This window comes from Falco peregrinus, chromosome 1 (genome assembly GCF_023634155.1).
Source record: "Falco peregrinus isolate bFalPer1 chromosome 1, bFalPer1.pri, whole genome shotgun sequence".
NCBI classification, from domain to species: domain Eukaryota; kingdom Metazoa; phylum Chordata; class Aves; order Falconiformes; family Falconidae; genus Falco; species Falco peregrinus.
The window spans coordinates 1984727-2007401 of record NC_073721.1 but is presented as its reverse complement, the minus strand read 5'-3'; the positions used below and the strand labels follow the sequence as shown (position 1 = coordinate 2007401).

Sequence of the window (22675 nt, the reverse complement as noted above, 5' to 3'; positions counted from 1 at the left end):
CGAGTGTCTTTGTGTATGTTTATAAATAAAACACAGTATATGATATATGGAGAAAATAAACTATACCCCACTGTACAATATAAAGCTGTATTTTTATCAAGGGTTTCTGGTGGCAATATAAACCACGAAAGCAAAGCTCAAGTGGTTTGTACGTGTCACCAGAACCCCGAGATAAAAATATAGCCTTATAATATGTACAGTTTGGGTGTATTTTATTTTTTTTTATAATGCATGCTACCAACAAAAGAACACGGTAGCAAACGTAAACTTTAACCTTTCTCACATTTACATCCCTTGCTGTTTTTCTTAAAGGTATTTGCTTTTTCAGGGATGTATCTTTATTTTTGCAGCTATGGTGACTACGAGCGCTGGTCTTCAAGGTGGGTAACACCTTTCTGAAGCAATCCCCCAACTTTTTAGCAAAATAAGGTTCTGGCTCAGTTTCTGTGGGGTGGAGGGTGGCAGGGGCTGGCTGGGCAGGGCTGAGCAGGGACAGGCGGGGGATGGGGACGGGGCAGGGACCGGCAGGGAAGAAGGGTAGGGACAGGCAGGGAACAGGGATAGGGACTGGCAGGGCTGGGCAGGGGACAGCGGGGAGCAGGGACGGGCAGGGCCACAAGCAGGGCTGAGCAGGGACAGGGACAGGCAGGGGACTGACAAATGACAGGGCTGGGCAGGGACAGGCCAAGGACAGGGCCAGGCAGGGGGCCGGCAGGGTCAGGGCCGGGGCCGGGCAGGGGACAGGCCAGGGCGGGACAGGGGACCGGCGGGGCCAGGCCCGGGCGGCGCTGCCCGCGCTGCCCAACAGAGGGCGCCCCGGCGCAGGGAAGGGCCGGGCGGGCCGGGGGTGTCCGCGCTGTGCCCGCGCGCCATGGCCCCGGCCTGGGCTGCGATTAACAAAGGTGATTAACCCGTGACAGGGTGGCCGGCAGCCGCCGCACGGACACGGACACGGACACGGACACGGACACGGACACGGACACGGACACGGACACGGACACACAGACACGGACACACAGACACGGACACACACACAGACACACACACAGAGACAGAGACACAGGCACACACACACGCACAGACACAGAGACACAGGCACACACACACAGAGACACAGGCACACACACAGACACACACACACAGACACAGAGACACAGGCACACACACAGACACACACACAGAGACAGAGACACAGGCACACACACAGACACAGAGACACAGGCACACACACAGACACACACACACAGACACAGAGACACAGGCACACACACACACACACACACACAGACAGGCACACACACAGACACACACAGAGACACAGGCACACACACAGACACACAGACACACACACAGAGACACAGGCACACAGACACACACAGACACACACACACAGACACACAGACACACACACAGAGACACAGGCACACAGACACACACAGACACACACACACAGACACACAGACACACACAGACACACACACACACACACACACACACAGGCAGACACACACACACAGGCAGACACACACACACACAGGCAGACACACACACACACGCACACACACGCGTGTATCTCCGCCGCAGGTGCCAAGGCCGGCAGCAGGGCGCCGGGGGGGTGGTGTCGCGGCCCGGGCCGCTCGGGGCCGGCGCAGGGGGCACCGCTCGGTGCGTGGGGAAACGGGGGAAAGCGGGAGCAGAAGGCAGCGCTGTGCCTTCGGCCTGGCACTGCCCTGCCGGCCCTGCACAGCTCCCTGCCCGCCTGGCACTGCCCTGCCGGCCCTGCGAGGCTCCCTGCCCGCCTGGCACTGCCCTGCCGGCCCTGCGAGGCTCCCTGCCCGCCTGGCACTGCCCTGCCGGCCCTGCGGGGCTCCCTGCCCGCCTGGCACTGCCCTGCCGGCCCTGCGGGGCTCCCTGCCCGCCTGGCACTGCCCTGCCGGCCCTGCGAGGCTCCCTGCCCGCCTGGCACTGCCCTGCCGGCCCTGCGGGGCTGCCTGCCCGCCTGGCACTGCCCTGCCGGCCCTGCGAGGCTCCCTGCCCGCCTGGCACTGCCCTGCCGGCCCTGCGAGGCTCCCTGCCCGCCTGGCACTGCCCTGCCGGCCCTGCGGGGCTGCCTGCCCGCCTGGCACTGCCCTGCCGGCCCTGCACAGCTCCCTGCCTGCCGGCCACGCTGGCCACACTGGGGGCTGCTGACACCGTGGCACGGCGCAGCTGGGTGCGACAGCTGGCTCGGCAGCCCCTAATACCGACACATGCTGCTTTCGCCCATTTCCAGAGACCAAGATAATGAAAGATTCAAAAATAATATTTGTTTTGGCAGAACTACATTTGTAATGAAATAGATGCCCTTGAACATGGAAGAAACTGGATTTTTCAGTGGGTCATTTCCTCCCCTTCTTTTTTTTCCATACACGACGGGCTCCACAGCCGGTCTGAGGCCAGTAGAAATATTTTTTGAAGGGCTACGTTGTATTTCCCGCATCAGATTTACAGCAGGATTGCAGCTACACTGGTCGTACTGTTTTACGCCGGAATGAAAAATGCAGATTACATCCTATGTATCAATACCAAATGGAAAAGGGCCCCAGGCTTAAGGATTGTTACAGATCGCTTTCATGCAAGCTGAGTTTGCAACGTAATGAGCTCATACTGGAAGCATCTTAAACAGAAAACGGATTCATTGTCGTGGTAGGGACATTTTTAGATACGTGACCAAATTTTCATCCCGTGTGCAACCGATTCGTTTGGAGTTAGAGGAATTAGTCATCTGATCTGGGCGAGAAAGGTTTGGCCCATAAAGTTTCCATTTAATTTTTCTAAGTAGTTCACAGGCACCAGGCACTCTTGAAGTGGTACTTGATATTTGCTGTGTCAGTTGGGTAAGGAACGGTGACACAGTTGTTAGGACAGTGCCATCGCTTTCCAAATGACATTAAGGTATAGACATGGAGCAGTGTTTTTAAACTACTGTTTCTGTTAACATCACAGGTCATTATTTCTTCTGGAAATACCACAGTTTGTTAGATCTAATCAGTTTTCCCAGTGTCTTACCCAATTTTAAAATTACCATATTTGCGGTATGCATTGCACCCTGGTCAAAGAGATAGACTTGGTATTAAAATGTTTATTTATTGTGAAAGGTGATGCTGAAGACCTGCTTCTTTAAAGAAAATGCAATAAAAGAATAAACCTATGGAAAGATTGCTTAAAAACTTAAAAGTGCAGTAATCCAAGGGGAGTCCTGTAAGATTTATGTACTATTTCAAGAGTAATTTCTCAGTAAGAATCTTATAGGAATGTAAAAATCCTCAAAGAATTGCATTTACAGATTTAATTGTAATTCCTTTTATATTCTTGCAGAAATTGAATAGAAATAGCGTTCAAAGGCTTCTCTCTAAAACTCCCCTGCCCTTGCTGAGTGGCTGTACCCTCTGCTCTGTGCTGCTGTGGCTGGCTTTAAAAACAATGGAAAATATTACTGACAGTACCCTCACTTGCCATTAAAGTAGAGAGGATATTTCAGTTACATTGATGTGCAAATACAGCTTGTCAAAGGACTCTGTGCTATTTTTGTTTCAAATAGCATGCGTAGGGTATGAGTAACAAATAAATACGCCTAATGTGTGCCTTGAAAAGGACCATTTTTCCCAGTTTTTCTCTTTTTTCCTCCTCCCCACCCCCCACCCCGAAGACCTGCCCTAGCAAAACCTTTAATCTCTCCCTGTCCTTAAGTCTGGGATTTCCAGATGATTAGCTTTTAATATCGCTATTTTTGTTGTGCGCCATTTTTAGTGTGGAGCAAATCTGATTATTTTTTTCCCTCAGTGTTCCAAACCTCTTTTTCTCCCCAAATTATTACTACAGGGGGAACGAGGAAGGGCAGCCTTGGCCCCATCGCTGCAGACTGAAGGCTGAAGGAGGAAGCCACCTCCATTTCACTCCTTCCCAGTCTAGAGGGATGCAGTGATGGGGAGCAAGCTCCCCCCGAGCCTGATCCAGACCAGCCCCCAGTCCGTGTGAAGTAACATGTGGGTGGCAGCCAAAAGCGGGGCAAGGGGCCGGAGGAGCGGCAGGGTGGGCGGCGCAGCCTGACCGGAGCCGGCAGCAGTGAAGGGTCTGGGCTCCATCACCCACGGCCGGCGGAGCGAGATGCGGTAGCTGGACGGCAAGGTGAAAATTGACATGAGCGCGGGGCACTGGCAGCACCTTGGGTTGATGAAAGGATATTGTTAACAAGCCTTTAACGTTTCTCATTAGCGGCTGGGTTGGGTGGGCGGGGTTTTTCCACTGAAAAAAGCCAGAAGACAAAAATTCCACCTGGCAATAACCAAGATTGATCCCATACAGTACATTTAGTTATCAATTTTTAAAACTTCTTTAAGTACCTTATTTAGTTATTTTAAAGAGGGCTTTTTATTTGTTGCTGTGAGTAGTCCTTGAGTGTGATGGAGGGCTGCAAGGAGCATGGGGAACTCCTCCTGGGCTCTTCTCCTTAACCAGTCTTCATCTAACCTGCAGAAAAATGGGTGCTGGTCCATCACCTGGGCCCTGGCCGCGGATGCTATGAGGTGCCAGGGCAGCATAGGAGCCCATTGATCTGGACTTGTGCTGGTGTTGCCTAGGGCATATTATCTGAGGTGGCATCGGTCTTCTTTTGTTGAAATTATTGCTGCAAATTGCTTGTAGGTACTGTTGAGTTAAGGCGAGCTCTTGCTCGCTAAGTTGGCATGGGCTTAACAAGTGAGGAAGCTGAGGGTCGAGCCCAGAGCAGGGCGCTCTGCCCAGCCCAGCCCCAGGCACCCCTCGAGTATGGGGGTGTCAACCTAAGTTAGGCTCCAACAGAGGCTAGATGGGCTGAGAGGGGTGGTGTTTAATTAAAATAACTCTCAGCATGATTCCAAGTGCAAAACTGATGATAGTTACGGAGAAAAACAACTACAGCCCTCTTATCAAAGGAAGAGTGACTTTGCAATGATGTAATTTTCACTTTCCGATGAACACTGAGATGACCCAATTCCATATAGAAAACTTGCAGTTCAAAGTAGGCTATTTGAGCCATTCCGTAATGTGGATCTGAGCTCGCCTGCACAGTGTGGCTCAGCTGAGCCCTTGGCGGCGCCCTTGTTAAAGCCATGGCTGGAGTATGAGAGCAGGACACCAGGAGTGGAAATCACGAGTGTTTTTTGATCCAGACTTGACTTAGATCTTTAAAACTCTGGCAAGCAGAAGGAAAACCCACGGCATTTCCATTGGTGCATACTGTGATGTTTTGAATTTTTATTTACTTTTGCTCTCATGGCTGGCTTTCAGAGGAAATTCAGTGTTATGGCCCAGAATTTTTGAAAGTGTAAGCCTTGAACATGCTTCTTATTTCTGCTTTTATGAAGCACACTTTTGAAACTACCGTCAGCATGACGCCTAAATGCAAGTTTAATTTTAGGGGGCAATGGACAAGCAGCGGTCTTTCAATAGCTAAAATAATGGGTGCAATGAAATAATTTCTTTTAATGCCCAGCAAAAAAATACTTTTGTTCTTTCTGAACAAGATGCTCACAAGCATAATTTGATCACAAAACCATTTTATCTTTTTAGTTGTAGATCTTCTTCTCATAAGAGACCTAGGGTGGCGCTTCACCCAAAATGCACATGGCCTGGAGTTTCTGTAGGTAGACCCCTCAAGAGATTTACAGGTCTTTACAAATTAATAGAATATTGCAGTGTGAGCTGTTGTACTGAAGCATCATTTACACATGGAGTTAAAACGACACGATAACAAACTTTGCGTTCTCCAGCCGGAATATGGATGATGCCTGAGTAATCAGCTGGGATGGCTGGAAAGCAATCTGCTGCGCCTATCCCCTTTGACTTGGTGCCCTCCTGGGTCCCTGGCGAGCCCGTGCTGCCTGCGGCGGAATGAGGGGGAGCGGGCAGCAGTCATGAGCAGAGGAGGAGCACGGCGAGCAGAGGAGAGGTGATCCAACAGGCCACTGTGGTAATTCGCAGGAAAACAGGAGAGATCATGTCCCGCGCTGCAGTCCCGATCCTCTCCCTTGACAGCCAGGGTGATGCCAGCAAAATCACATCGTGCAGCCAAAGAGCTTGGCGAGGCTCGGCGAGGTCAGGGCTGCGCGCTAAGGAGAGAGAGAGAAAATGCCTTTTATTTTATCTAGGACCTGTGGTAAGTTGTCCTTAACACAGCCCCTTGGGCCAAGCTACTAAAGCTTTTATGTCTCTGAAAGACTTTCTGAAACATAGCCTTATCTCATATAAATTAATTTGGAGGGAGAAGACCGTGTGTGTTCGGACCCCTCTTTGTGAGTAGCTGTGACTGAACCTTGGACCAACACCAGATTTCCAATGATGAGAGGGTTTATTTGCACTGCGGTGGTTTTTTAGACCTTTATCCAAGTAGCACCATCCTAAACTCCCCACTCAGCAGATCAGTAGATTAACCACCATCTGCAAAGCAGAGATACAACCACTTCAGGAGGCACAAACCACAACTGCACTGTACCTGCCATTTGGAGCAGGGCCAGTAGAAGTCAGTTAGTAGAGAGGATGTCAAACTTGACGTATCAAAATATCCTATTTTTGATAGGATGCACAATTACTCTTCACAAGGCTGTTGGCCTTTGTATTTTGTCTCTCTGACACTGGCAATAGGGTCAGGCAAAGAAGGAGGATGAACCCTAGCCCCTTGCAGCAGCTGTGATGAATGGGTGGCAGCAGGGACGGGATTACATCACAGAATATGGGGGATGAATATATAACTATTCTGATTTTTATCTATAAAATTACATCAATACATTGCATAGATTTGTCCTTGCAGTAGACATCAGACAGAATAGCTGAAGGCAAAGAAGTCAGTGCATGGTTGCACAGGGGGTAATACAGGGGGTAGCAGCCAGAGCGGGTACACACCTCACACTAACGGCACCATACAAATAATAAAATATCAGAAGTTGAGAAACTTCCCATACAAAGAATTAATTCTGCAGAGAGTTATATTTAATGTGGCCAAAATCAAAGTGGGAAGTAAAAGCAAAAATTGAAATGAAACCAGTATATTATTCATGAAAGTCACTTCAACTACTGCCAATGCATTTTGCAGCAGAGGTTATTGTGCAAATACAATCAAGTGTAAGAAGGATGGCGCTGGAATGACGTTTGAACCTCCAAATGTTGCTTGAATTGGAGATCACCTCGAACCACAAAAGCAATATCGGGAGGCTGCAAACGAGAAATGTTTGTATACTCTAGCAACTATTTTACAGCACATTTGTCCTCTAAAAAGAGCAGACTAAAACCATCCTGAGTTATTGAAGAAATCACTGTTTTGAGAACAAGCAGACCGTTAATTGACTGGTTTCTTGTCCCCAGCTTGGTAATCAGTCTTCCCGTACTGCCGCTCCTGATGACCAGCAAACTGTCTCCAGCCTTCTGGTTGTCAAGAAAATTGTGACAAGGCAAGTGTCAGATCATGCGGAGCCTTCTGAGTTTTTTGACCCCTTCAATCTGTTTTCCAACCTGGATATGGCAAAGAAGCTGTATTGGACTAATTGATTGTCTGTCTTCTCTAGGCTGTGGATAAAGTCCAGGTATGTAATTTGACTCTTTTAGATGAGCAGTATCCTCTCTTTCACGGTCTTGTGTCTTTATGTCAACCACTGTGGGGCTGCTCTGGAAAAGTTCCTTTTTTGCCAGAACTGGAGCAGAAGATGTTGGGGTCCTACAGCATTCTATCTGCTGGGGTCCCTGTGCAGCTGGTTTGAGCAGTGCACAATGGAGGCTGCAGTGTGTGTATGACTTGCAAAAAAAAAGTCTGATTCATCTTCACCAAAACACAAAATAATGCAGCTGCCAGGCGGAAATAATAGCTTGAAAATGCTGCACTTCCATTTTTTGTTTCAACCAGTGCGCTGCGCTTTAAGGTAGAATACTCTGTATTTGAGATTACCTACATAACCATTGATCTTGATTTCACTAAACTGCCCTGCTCTGTGCTCAGTAGCTGTTATCCTGGATAGTTGTTTTCTTGGGCTTTCTCTTAAATTGTTTCATACAATCATAGAATTGTTTGGATTGGAAAAGACCTTTAAGATCATCAAGGCCAACCGTTAACCCAGCACTGCCAAGCCCACCACTAACCCATGTCCCTAAGCACCACATCCACACGTCTTTCAAATACCCCCAGGGATGGTGACTACCACCTCCCCGGGCAGCCTGTTCCAGTGCTTTAACAACCTTTCCGGTGAAGACATTTTTCCTGATACCAAACCTAAACCTGTCCTGGTGCAACTTGAGGCTATTTTCTTTGTCCTGTCGCTTGTTACCTGGAGAAAGAGACTGATCCTCACCTCGCTACAACCTCCTTTCAGGGAGCTGTGCAGAGCAATAAGGTCTCCCCTTGAGCCTCCTTTTCTGCAGGCTGAACACCCCCAATTCCCGCAGCAGCTCCTCATAGGTCTTGTTCTCCAGACCAGCTCCATTGCCCGTCTCTGGACATGCTCCAGCACCTCAGGGTCTGTCTTTCTTGAAGTGAGCGGCCCAGAGCTGAACGCAGGACTTGAGGTGTGGCCTCACTGCCCTGCTCCTGCTGGCCACGCTGTCTCAGCTACAAGCCAGGATGCTGATGGCCACCTTGGCCACCTGGGCACACGGCTGGCTCACATTCAGCCAGCTGTCAACCAGCCCCCCCAGGCCCTTTCCCACCGCACAGCTTTCCACTTACTCTTCCTCAAGACTGCAACATTGCGTGGGGCTGGTGTGACCCACGGGCAGGACCCGGCACTGAGCCTGGTTGAACCTCTTGTTGAACTGAGCCTTGTCCATGGGTCCAGCCTGCCCAGGTCTCTCTGCAGAGCCTCCTGCCCTCCAGGTCAACACTCCCACCCAACCTGGTGTTGTCTGCAAACTGAGTGAGGGTGCACTCAGTCTAGCCGTTGGCGGTAAAACAATATGAGAATTATGGATTTAGATATGCTTGTTAAGCTGTAGAGACCATTTTCTCTGGAAAACTGGAAGAATTCTGTTTAGAAATTATAGGAGAAAACTATGAAAATTCAGATTCCACTCCTCTTCCCAGTGTCACGTAGCTTTTTTTTTTTCTTTGGAAAGCAAAAGCAGGTTAATAACATTGGTTTCAGAAGGTAATTTTATTATTTTTTAATGGTTCTTGCCATTTGCCTAAAGGTTTGGAGGTATAGCAGAACGCTGGGCAAGAGCCCCCAAACCTCTTGGAGAGCACCAACAGTTTTTTCACATGATTGCTCGTTTATGGGGGATCGGTAAGTAGCCTGTTAAGCACACTGGTTGGAGTACATTGCGTTTCCTACATCTGTCAATTGCAATATTTGATTGTCAGCAGTCAATCAGACTTGAATTTGGTGATCTGGGGAGGAATTAAAATACACGCCTTACATGCTGATCGCTGGCAGTGTTGGGTAAAACTGGCTGGACATCTCGGAGCCAAATTGTCCCCAGACTTCAGAAATTGGTGTGGTGGTGTGCATTGCTGCCTGCCTTTTACCATTTAATGCCAACAAATGTGGCCCTTTGTGTGTGGATGAGTGCTATCTAAAAGTAATAGGCAATGACCTTCCTATCTGTGCATTCACCAGTAGGCTCCGTCTCAGTGATGGGCACCCTCATGGACCCTGTGCAAGTTCCTTACCCATCACTGGAGGTCCAAAGGCACCAGCAGCATGGCAGGACAGCACTGGAGGTGGAGGTTTGCGTCATGATACCACCTTCTGATGACAATGAGCAAAACATGACATAAGACACTGCTCCACCTGACCAGGTGGTAGTAGTTCCTGGCCATGGTAACATGATGCAAGGGCAAACCCACAAGCTGCAGCTGGAGGGCTGTCTTGCAGGTGATAAGGTGGTAGATACCCACGTCTCCTGCCAAGTCATTTATGGAGATGCTGCACGGTGAGTCATTTGACACAGGTACCATGATGTGACAGACATCCAGAAGAGGAAGGGGGTAACCTCAGGGACACGCAGCAGAGCCTGGTCCCACCTGGCACAGCAGCTGGAATCACTCTGTAGCTGCAGTCGCTTTTTCACAGATACCAAACTCATGGTCTCTCTCTGGATGCATTTGCAGCAACTTACATGTAAATAATAAAAGCCCTGTGCATTCATCTCTTGGTAAGGATCATATGTATGCTTATGTTAACGCAGATGGTAATTGCACACAGCCGTCTGGCTACTGGTGTCACCCTCCCTGTTGAAGGGCTGATGCATCGCAGCTTTGAATGGGGGGCTATTGAGAGAGAGCCCCTCTGTGCACAGGGGAGGGGGAAAGGGTCTGCAGTAACAAACTGGAAAAGCTCCTATTTTACCTGATAATACTATAAAACTCATCTAACTCTCTCGTACAAACACAGCACAACTTTTCTGAGCGTACAGTCCAAATTATTCCTACACTGCATTTTTGTTTAAGCATTAAAATTCAAGGTCTAAATACGTAGTTTGAAATTGGAGAGGAGTACATGCACATTGCAAATGTAGATATATCTTGCTGAGTACACAGCCCATAAAATATGTAGTATAAGATCACTCATTTATTTAAAGATGCTTTTTACTTCAGATGGAAAATGACACAAATCTAAATATTACAATGCAAAGTAATGTGTAACTGTCTGTATGTTATAGCCTTAACACTATACTTTTGATGCAGAAGAGATATAGCAGCTGCACTTTAATTTCAAGCAAATTGATCCCAGATGTAAATGTTGTTTTGTTCCATGGAAGATAGTGCACAGGTAAAGCAAATATCATTGGTTTATAGTCCAACAGAGTGTTGCAACAGGATCCAGCCTCTTCTGCCTGGGCACACATAAAAGCCTGGTGGCTGCGACAGAGTAGGATGTCTGAAAAGTATACCGTAAAAAGAGATAGCTTTGCTTTTTACCCTTTAAGAATACAACCACCTGTGATCTAAGTAGCTGTTTTGAAGCCAGGAAAGCTTCTTGACTTGTCAATTGTCCTGGAGGCAAGATCTAAATTTGGCTTGTTTTCCATTTCTTTTCACTTCACATTTTGTAGAAGCATTTTTCTCTCACCCTATTTATGTTTGGCATAAAAGGGAAAAAAAAAACAAACAAACAAACAACCAAAAATCCCCCTACATTTACTGATTCAGTGAGCCACTACTTTCAAAGTAAAAATAATAGTAGGAATTGTGCTTCACTGCCCGGAGATACCCCCAACGTCAGTGGGACCATGGGCAACGTATAAACAGCATAATAGTTTCTTTACCATCCCCTGCATATAGAGGACAGCAAAGTCCAAATATCCCGCTGTCACATCTCTTCTTTTGAACAATAAGATTTTTTATTTTTTGTCAAGTAGGGAACCTGCTTGTCCACAGAGGAGAAACCCACAACAGACAACTTACCCCAGTGCTGCTTCCCAGTACCAGAACTCAACCAAGCACAGCTGCTGGAGCCCAGTAAACTCATCCAGAAGCAAGAGAAGATCTCTCAGGTCAATTATTTCTTCAGTTTTTAAAAGTGTAGATGTAGGACTACTTTACCTGTGTGGGATCTGGCTGTGCAATCCTTTCCTGTGCAGGCTGGCTGGCGGGTGCACGTAATGCATTAGCACATGGGCACTGCTGGCTCAGAAAGGGGCCACTCGCAGCCCACCCTGGGTGATGATTGTTCTGCAGGCTGGCTCAAAAAGAGGTGGCAGCGATGCCCTTCACCTCTCATGACAACTCTCCACTTCTATATAGCTCCCCTTTGCCTTTCCATCCTTCTGCAAGACGGATTACTTGTAGCTGGTGTTTCCTGCTTTTGTTTTCTATTGCTTTTAGGTCAGGTTTGCACATGCGTTTATTCTGGTTTCACAAAGGCTGTGATTTAGTTAATTGGGGGGATAATGTGTTTGGATGCTTCTAAATCAGTATCATTTGAATTGATGTTTAAAGTTAAACATTTGAGAGCTCCTCTATTTGATAGCTACACTGATTTAACTCTTATTTCCTTCTGAATCAGTGTAGGCAAATCAATGCACAAGTTGTGCACTGGATGCATTTCCTTTCAAATACCAAAATATCTGAATAAAGGTATATATACCATATGTAAAGGTGTTACTGAAGGGCAGGTACTAGACAAAACTGTGGCACTTCTGCACAGCAAGTATTTTTTTCTTCATACAGTGCAGGGAATCGACTGAATCTGTCACAGATGTGTATAAGATGTGTACAACCTTATGTAGCAACTTCTGCGAGTATTTAGCAGTAAGACATATTGACCACATTCTGAAGTCCTTACTCAGACGAAACCTGCCCAGAGGTCAATGTGAATCTCGATTAATCGATTTACTCAGAAACAGCTCACAGTTTCTGTACGGTTTTGAAGCACAAACCTTTGAACAGAATACAAAATCAGAATTAACATCACACCAGGACATGGGAAGCCACAGTGAATGTTCGTCCACACGAGCTGTTCTTCGCTGGGGTCATGAAAAGTGTGACAGAGAAGGGAATGTTAATTTTTTGGCAGCATTGGGTTGTGGGAGGAGGCTGGGGTGGGAGCAGGGACAAGGATGCATTTGCCGAGAGGATGTAGCAGCATGCACTCAGCCCCGGCTGCTTGACAGAGCTGCTGTATAATAGCAGGGCACTCACCTCAAATCATAGGTTGTGAAAACTGACATTTCCATTCAAATTACTCCAATAGCCAACTGTTCCCCGGTGCAACTTCTTCTGTAAGTGACACAGTGACAGTGATCCAGGAATTTAACTTGCTGTTGTCTCGTTCCAAGTGGAATTATGAAGTTTGTGACATGCATTAGGAGGATGGCTCCTGGTCGCAGCCGGTGCTTTGCGTGTCTGTGCGATTAATCACAGGTCGAGCACAGAGCCCAGGAAGTTTTGTCAGCTCAGGATAGCTGTCCCTGCTGTGAACCTCCTCTTACTGAGTCCTTTTCTCTTCGTTTCCCATTGTCTGAGAGAAAAGCTACTGCTCCACTGAAGTTTTCCTGGCACCTCCTGGTTCCTTGAGATTTGTTTTAAGCTTCTGTCTTTAATTATGATGGGCAGATCATCTGTTCTTGACACATGAGTGCCTGATGGTCACATCGCTGTGCACCCTCCTCTCCTCAGAGATGCCTCTTGGATTTATTTTTTTTTCCCCACAACTTGACTGTGCAAGTTACCTTTTAAATTTCTGTCTAGCCTTTTAAGCAGGAAGCCTTCTCTGTTCATAAAACAAACCAGCAGATTTTGTAATTTGAGGTGTTTGCCATATACAGGCTGAAATTGCATGTAATTTTTGCACAGCTTTACTTTTGTATTACATGGTCAACCATAAAACCCCTTTGGTTTGTTGCACTCTGCAACAAATGTCACCAAACTGGCTTTGGCTTCTGCATTTGGCGGAGGAGCCAAAGCGTTTGATGGTGGATTACCTGCCTGTACCTTCCATGCTCCTGGACAAATCTCCGTCGGTCAGCTGCAACTGATGACCAAAGCAACAAGTCTCAAGGTAGGTCCTTCGTATGCCATGGTGGCATCTTTCAGAAGAGGGTCCCAGGACCCATCCAGTGGTCAGGTTGGCACAGCACCATGGAACTGGGAGAGACTGGGATGTGGTTGGGGTCAGGCTATGGGCCCTCTTGTTCTACCCCATGTCTTCTGCAGAGAAGCTGGGCAAGGACATGGATCCTTCATGCCTGGTGAACTAAAACTAGCAATGGCCCAGAGCCCCAGTGATGGATCTGAACGTCAGCAAGCTCGAAATCTATCTGCATCTGGATCTCAGCCTGGCTTACGGTCATCTTCACTCAAACCCCATTTTTTTTAACTTGATAACCAGGAAATTCATCAATCAGTTACTAAGGAAAATATAATTATAAAGTCATGTTTACCTACACTTCTTGGAGAACAGGGCCTCACTATTGCTATCGCAGTCAGAAGAATAACTAATGTCAGGGTTTTATAGTGAATTCATTACCTCCTTGGACAGGGAGCAACTCTCACTATATTTTGCAGAAAAACTTTCAGAAGAAGAAAAAATACAGTGTGTGCTGTTTGGGAGTCATAGTCTTCACCGCATGACAACGGAAGTCAATAGACCAAATACATGGACTGTTTTTTGATTCGGCACCATGCACCATCCATGAATGAAGATATTCTGTTAAATTAAAATTAGTCCATCATTTCCAAATAAAATTTTCATAGAATATTGCATCTCAGATGCTCTGCAAAATGATGTATAACCAACATGCTCAGGGGTCAGTTGTTAGGGTATACTGGTATCCTGGAATATCAGACTACTCCAAGCTTATGCTTTGATCTTGCTTTCAAGTTCCTGGAAGTTAATTCTGGTCCCTGTTGGTCCCTGAGTGTGGATAAAGTCTATGCTAGGTATTCACCACCACCATTTTTTCTGTAAGACTAATTTCACATCTCCCTCCACATCCCCTACCATCCCAACATTTCCTTTATCTGATTCACCTCCTGCATGTGGTTCCCTTTGGGTTTAAGCTAAGTGTTTGAAAGCAATGGGAAGTGTCCACAGGGGACTGTGACCTCTGGGGTTTAGATCAGGTGCTTTGCTACTCAGTTTTCATTTCTGCTTTTGGACCTGCAACAACAGCCCAATCATCTACAAAGCTTAAAAGCTCATGAAAGCTTCTTCAGTCTTCAGAGGTGTCATGTCATTACACTGCGCTGTAAGTTCTGGTATCAGTTGGCTGTGGTTGAAGCCTTCAATAAATTCCTTTTGAATATGACTTTATGGTTTTCCACCTGCAAAGAAATACAGCCTCATTTACAGACCGCTGTTGTGTTTATGTTCATTTTGGAAGACACATCCATCTACTGAGAAAAGGTCTGACCAAGACTGTGGAAATTGCCACTAAAGCAAAGGTGGGGATTGGATATGTCCCAAACCAAAACTTGCTAAAATTTTGCTGTTCTATCCTTAAGAAAGGAAACTGCAGAGCTGCCTTCCTGGGGCACTGCTTCGTAGTAAGTCAGGGTACTTCTGAAACAAAAACATGTGTAATCTTTATTTATTCTATACCATTATCTGGAATCCCCAAATAGTTTCTATATGTTTGTTTGAAAGCGGTTCCATGACACCATGGATGCTGAGCTGTATCTGGGACTTGATAGCTGGCTTAGTGCTGTTGAGCTGACTCAGATGACACTAAATATTTCTTCACACCTACGGAAGGGTCATGTCAGTACAGGCAACCCTAAGAACAGAAAACAACATGAGAAAATGATCTGATTGCTTAATTCCCTGCAGTGGGCCTGCTTTGAATATCACGACAAAGGCCACAAGCACTTCAGATTCTTGATGTGAGAGGCCTCTGGAAATTGTTGAGATTTCGTATTCCTGCGAGAGGAGATGTGCCATACTCAGGAACAGGAAAGCCCCCATCTCGTGCAATGCCCACCAGTCCCAGTGCTGCTGGAGCTGCAACATGCTGGGTGATCAGTGCACCTTGCACAAGCATTTGTAGGCTTTGCACAACACTGCAGGGAGATCCTGGGTGTCTCAAGGCACTTTTACACAGAGAAGAAATGCTCAAAACCATAAAAACCTCCCCCAAAAATACTAATGAATTATGTGCTCAAGGCTGTCAAAGAGTGAAAAATTACTTGAGCACAGCAATTTAAAAAGTTGGGGGTGAGGCTGTGTTTGCAATTACTATTATAGAGACCATATAGGCTTTTGATGAGAAATAAGTAAAACCCAACCTGTTTAGTGAATATTAAGCTGCCTTGTGAAGTTTCAGAAAACACCACTTTGCCTGTTGTGAGAAGTAACAGCTTTAAATCTCCCATGGTCTGGCCAAGGAGAGAAGCGTGTGTACTGGGTTTGGGTTGAAGGAGATATGCTGTAAAAATAGTGGCTTTCATTAAGATGAATCACAGTAAAAGTAACAAAAAAGTGCTTTGATACAACGGTGAATAGAGGATTAACTGCACAATGCTGCTGTTTTTTTAATTCTGCATGTCTCCTTTTTTTTGTGTGTTTGTTCGTGATGCCAGCAATAAAAATAATGTTTGGCTGCTAAGTGCGTAAGTGTGCTAAAGAAGGGCTTTATAGTGCCCAGAATCTGTTTGTCAGCAGGTGACTGCTGTGGGGAGGGAGGAAGAGGAAAGCTTGTCTTATTTTATTTTCAAGGGTAGAAATTTAACATTGGGAACCCAATTCATATTTTATTTCTTATCAAAACTTATCTCCGTAACTATGAGCATGTATATGCACCAAATAAATAAAAAAAAAATTAAAAAAAAAAAAGTACAGCCCATCCAGCTTTGAGGGCGGGTTATTTATAGAAGATCTCTGCCTTTTGTCAGATTGGTGGTTAACGATGTTCTTCCAGAATAAACCCTATTCTGTGCAGCAGAAGAGGAAGAGTCCTGCGGAGAGTGTGCATGTAAGCTAATGTCCCCGAGACAGAAAGGGCTGTGGCAGAAAACGCTGCTGAGCAAAATCCACAACAATCTAATCATCATCTCTGGTAGTCAGTGAGAGCTGTGGGAGAAGACGTTGTATAAAGCAGATACATCCAGGAAATAATGCTTGTCCAGTGCAGCCAGATGGAGTGGGTATATCCTGACCAAGCATTTATTTTAATAAATGTTCAATTAAAATTATTTCTGTAGTGCAAGCATGGTCCAGAAGTAGTATAGGAATTAATAAGATTGCTGATAGAAATAAACATTAAGATAATTGTGCACAAGTTAAGAATGACGGTTATAAAAAAAAATTCTTAACATTTCTATAGGATTATTTTATGCATGTACAAACCAGAAAATGTTAGTTCAAGCTATGCTTTAAAATCATGTTTTTAAAACTCTAGCTCTTTTTTGCACAAAAAATCACCCATAACAGTGCCAGCTCTTCCTGTGCCCATGCAACACGTCTGTAATCTGTGAGTTTATATAAACACAGTAATTGAGGAAAAACTCTGCTAGAAACTTTTATCTGTATTATGTCTGTAATATGACATACATGCTGTCTAACCCGAAGTTTATGGTAGCAGAGGTGACGGATGAACAGAGGAAGATTTTTCTGGTTTTATACCTTGATATAACCCCATTTATGTGTGAATTTGTGGGTACATGAATCCCTTATTAAGTGAGTAGAGCTCTTCATACAGCTAAAATTCTGTACGTGCTTAAGTACTGCCTGAGACAGCATCCAAGCAGGCGCTTAGCAGCCGGCTTTTATTTTGTTGGTTACACCTTGGTCTTATTCCTTCTGTGAGTTTGTTTATCAAAATGCGATGTATGTCCCAGGTTAAAGTTTCTGGAGCATACCTGTGGTGTGTTTGCAGCCTTCATCCTCGAGTCAAAGGTGGAAGGCACCTGAAAATAAACAGAAGTCAGACGTGCTGATGCCAGGGATGGGTCTGACGCTGATTAGCAGACAGTCTGGAAATGCCAGAAATGAAAAGGTTAAGTACACAATTTATTTTTTAAATGAGAGACTTTGTGTTTGTCTGGCAAAATATTACAATATGTAGTTTGGAGGTTTTTTTAGAGGTGCTTCGTTTCGTTCAGTAATTAGGCCTGAGTGGTTATCTCAGATCCTTTTTCCCATACTTTGGACATTATTTCTGCGTACGTTCAGGTGATGATGTTAAGTGCACACGAACACTTCTGAGAAGTAGGCACTGGGTGTCACACGTCAGTATGTCCAACAACGCGTGTCCTTGTGCACGTGCCGCCGCTCGCCCTGTTCTGTTTCCAGCTCTGCAGGTGACCCATGGCCATGCAGGATCCCACCTGGCAAACCAAGCCACTCCGGCCATGGCACAGACCCTGTCCTGCAGCCCACGATCCCAGCCCAACTCCAGCACCCAGCTGGGGAAACACGGCAGACCAGTGCCTGGCTACCCGGTCCTGGCTGGGATGGTGCAAGCGTGTACAGCTACTCTGTGAGAAGAGAAAATCAAATCTAGGCTGCACGCAATCAATAGATCTTAAAACAGCTGAGTATTTCTAGAAATAATGCTTTGGAGAGGTGTCTGTGACCCAGAAAGGAAAAGCTTTAGCAGTGTCTAAAATTCCTGGAAGGGTTTTTTTATTTCTCTGCCCACATCTCTTTAACCTGCTACTTCAAATCCTTGGTGGCTGCTTCAGATTTTCCATCAAGGCAGTCACCCAGGATGGACATCTGGCACAAAGGGGACCACAAAGCTGGGCATGTTCAGCCTGGAGAAGAGAAGAGGGAGAGGGCATCTCACCAGTGCCTACAAAGATCTTAAGGGCGAGCGTCAGGAGGATGGGTCCAGGCTCTTCTCAGCGGTGCCCAGCGACAGGACAAGGGGCATCGGGCACAGGCTGCAGCACAGGGGCTTCCATCTGAGCGTGGGGCAGAACTTGTGCGCTGTGAGGGTGAGCACGGGCACAGCTGCCCGGAGAGGCTGTGGGGTTCTCCTGCTCTGCAGACACCCCAACCCGCCTGGATGTGGCTCTGTGCAGCCTGCTCTGGGGGACCCTGCTCTAGCAGGGGGTGGGACGGGGTGGGCTCCAGAGGGCCCCTCCAGCCCCCACCATGCTGTGATTCTGTGACCAAAGCTCGAGGCTTCCCCTGCCCATTGGGACGTTCCCCTGGTGAGGAGGGTGCGAAGCATCCCGGGGAGCCCCAGGTCACTGCCACCACCTGCAGCTGCCCGACACTGCACCTAATTGCCCCACCAGGGCCGGCTCATGCCAAGACAGTTAATGGTCAATGCACCAGATTGTCCCCCAGGGTATTTGCAAAGTGCCCAAAGCTCCCACAGCCACAGCGTGGACTCCAGTGGGCTGCTGGGCCCCTGCTCCGTTAGCTGTTCTGATGAAGACTAACCCAGGTTGCAACTACTCAGTGTTGAAATTCAAGCTGCCAGTGTACCTAGGGAAATGGAAACAAGGGGAAGGGAAATGCTGGAGTAAATTTAAATAAGAAATCCATTCAGCAAAATAAAAAAGGATTTGGGTTTTGCAGTAGCTGCAAGCAGAGGAGCTAAAGACCAGTCATGAAGGAGATTCCATGTATGAGTAGCTACACTCTGGAGCAGTCCGTGGGTGTGCCCTGTGCTCATGGGTGAAAAGCAACATGTAAGTCTTCACAGGCTTCAACTCTAAAGATTCAGTTTATTTGTGACAATATTATTTGTTCACTCCTAATGAATAAATATTGCAAATAATACTGTTACTCTGCATTATCTAAATGTTGTTAAAAATAGAACATGCATTAATTTAAATATTACACATCGTACAAGTACAGGCACTGTACAGATGTGAGTTAAAGGGCTAGAGCTGTATTTTCATTTTCAGGCCACTAATAACGCTCACGTCTCCGTTACCATATCTGACATTGCTGTATGCCTAATGATTCCTTCTGAATTTGCTCATGAGAAACACGTTAATATTTAAATCATCACACCAAATATTAAAAGGTTTTGCTGGTTTCCCCTTTCAGTCCAAGCACAAACTAGGTGCAAGCTATGCATCTTTAAAGTCAATGCATCTCTCCAGTCATTACAAAATGGGAAATAAATAAATAAATAAATAAATAAATAAATAAATAAATAAATAAATAAATAAGCCAAAAAACCCAAGGGCTGGTAATTTAGTACTAGAAAGTTAATTCAGGAGACCTCTAACCTTTAAACCACCACGTGACTATTGATTTTCAATATTGCGCGGGTCCGTGCCACCCTAAGCGTGTAGTTCAGCAGATTCAGAACAGTTTTTTCCTGATCAGTTCAGTCCCCAAGTACTTGTGCATTAAGACAACAAATACCGGCGGCTCCCAGCCTGTCACATGGCAGCCCCGTGGACGTGCCGGGTTTCTAATGAATATGGGCCGCTGGCAAACAGACCACGGCGAGGGGTTTCCTCCGGCCTCTTCCCAAAACCCGAGGGCTGTGCCGTGGCCGGGGACCAGCGCGGGGCCAAGGCAGCCAGTGGCGGGAAGGGATGCGCTGTGCGGTCCATGGAGCCCGAGCATGGCACGTGCTAACGTGAGGTCTCTGCACAAACCACTGCCTTCACGCCAAAGCATTTCCATTTAACATTTAATTATATTCCCCGTGTTAAGTTGAGGGTTGTAAGGCTTCTAAACCTGCTTTCCTCCACCCAAGAAGCAAATGAAGATGGAAATAGTGGTGATGCTCCAAGATGCTCTGAGCCCTGGTGTCTGGATTATGTGGTAATACCAGGACATGCTACTTTAAACACCTTCCTCCTTTTGTAATCACCAATTAGTTAAATCAGCGACGGTGCCAGGCTGATGTGCTGCAGGCCATGTGCGCAGCATCCCCAGCTCTGATGAAGATGTGTTTTAACCCACACACCTAAAAAAGACTTCAGCCTTCCCTCCTCCCCCCAGCTTTATTGATTATTGAAAATGTTACATCCCGGGGAAGAAAATGTCATTGCTTTAAATACCAGCATTAACAGTTGATAAAAGTTCTTTTTCACCAAGGCGCATATGATGAAGAAAAATTAAACAATGGAAAAGACAGAGAAATATACAGAATTTAAAAGAGAAAAGAAAATCATTTGCACATTAATTCGACCGCGAAGGAGCTTCACTCCCTTAAGTAAGCAGCTTAAAAGCGAACACGTCTCATACTGGACTTTTTACTGGAACGGTGAAATATATAATGAAATTCAACAAGGAAACTGGAAAAACAGCCAAATTGGTGCAGCAAAGTGGTTAATAGGATCATTAGCCTACTCGCTGTATTTTTTTGGACATTGTGTGCCTGTACCGTAGTCCTCGAGAGCAGATTGCAGGAACAGGCTGACAGTTACCCGCTAACTCAGCAGTGCTGGGTGCAAACTGCCATCTTCCTGTGGATTTACAGCTGCCACTTCTGCTACTTCAATTAGTTCTATAGCACACAGATGTTGCTTAAATGTTGCTGCTAATGATACTGCAATAAGCGTAAGATTCATGCCATATTTTGAGGCACGTAAATTTCTCAAGTGGCACAATTAAAGTGGAAATATTAGGTGGGGAGAACTTGGCAGTCTCTCCAACTTGGAAAGCGCACCCGCTATGCAATAATGGGTCAAAAATTCATTCAAGTTTTACTGCTGTTCAGAGTTTTAAAAGACTTTTCACAGTTGAATGCAAAGTAGTAAAAAGCAGAGTATTAGGAAATGAGAATGCTGTTCTGTTATTCAGACATGACTTTTAATTTCAAATTGAAATCACATGCTTACCTTCGCCGCGAGGGCTGCATGTTGCCTAGCCGCACCGCCAAGATGCAAAAGGAATAAATAAAAAGTTTTCATTAATAATGATTTAATTGCTGCATCTGCACAAAGGTTCAGCATAGCGGTTGTATTAACGGGGGGGTGTGGGGGGGGGGGGGGGTGGGAAATGGTTTCCCAAATCACACACAGAGACAGCATCAATCATTTCTGAAGCCAGATGTAGCCTCCAAACTGCAGCCTGACAACACATCTCCTGTTTGTGCAGCCACCAAGCAATTATTCTTTCCATTATATCTCCCAATGACAGATCTCCAAACCCAGGGCTGTAAAAATTAGAGTTTGGGCTTATACAGTTGTGTCAGGTCTTAAAAAAAAAATAAGAAAACTTATCATGGCTGCAGTGTTTATGAGCTTGTCAAAGTACATGTACATAATTTTCATCAGAATTTCTTTTACCTCATTTCCAATCCTTCAGGATTAGATTTATCAGCAGCTCATTCGGGGACAGCTCTGTGCGTGCATCCGAGCGGCTTTTCCACCTGCAAGCAGGATCCAGAGGGGAGCCTGTTGGGTTGGCTCTGGTTGTGAAACACGTAAGCTTTTCTTCATCCCCAAATATTTTTCTCGTTCAAATTGTTTTTAACATACTGCCTTAGATGTCTGACAAATTTAAGGTGCAATTTTTAAAAATGGTTTTACAGCTCAGTCATGTTCGGAACATACATCACTGCGAATGCATTTTGATGGCGAAGTAATGGCGGCAGCACTAAACCAGGAGGCAAACCCAAAGAAAGATAGCTGGAAATCCAAAGATTATTCCATGTAATGTTTCATTTATTTATACCAAGGAAAGATTAGCAGGCGAGTACTGATTTTGAAACTTCCAGTGTATGCAGTATTTAAAGGATGAAGTTAAATGTTAGGAGAAGTCATCAATGGCAAACTAAGGGTGCACCAGCCTGGTGAGCACTGGCACCTTGTATGTAAATTACTGATATTCTACCGCGGTGCCCAAACGTTTCCATTTCTCTGCATGGCTCCGTCCCACTCCTGGTTTGGATTATTTAACAGCAAATCTTACAGATGTCAGACTTGTCTTGTTCCGAGGCAACAAGGACAGTAAGTTCCAGCTGACCTCAGGACAATGAATCTTGCAAGAGCACGGTGTGTGTTTTATACCAGCGTGAACAGCTCCCGTGTAATGGAGAGAGAGGGAGATGTCACCCTCGCCTCGCTGCTGGCACGGCACTGCCTGAGTGCAGAGGCAGCCCCAGACCCCACAAACGGGAAGGAGGCAGCCAGTGCAGGAACTTCTTCTTTCCATTTCCCCCCTTTTTTTTGCTTTATGTTTGAGCATGGCATTGTCCAGCCAATGAGCCCAACGAGGGCCCTTTATGGAGAAGGGGGTTGCAGAAGGGGTTTGAAACTGTTGGCCAAAACACTTCTCCATTTTTCCATCTTTCTGTGGTCCTGCCTCAC

The 22675-nt window shown here is 46.1% G+C and overlaps 1 long non-coding RNA gene across 2 annotated transcripts in view; it reads left to right on the top strand.

The window, feature by feature from the left end:
• Window positions 1–3867: 3867 nt before the first annotated feature.
• Window positions 3868–22675, top strand: part of LOC114011777 (uncharacterized) — a 33662-nt gene continuing 14854 nt past the window's right edge. For both annotated transcript variants that reach the window (XR_008749244.1, XR_008749246.1), the window contains exons 1-4: window positions 3868–4167; window positions 7378–17436; window positions 18972–19084; window positions 21672–21789. This is a non-coding gene — a long non-coding RNA (uncharacterized LOC114011777). The remainder of the gene's footprint in view (window positions 4168–7377; window positions 17437–18971; window positions 19085–21671; window positions 21790–22675) is intronic.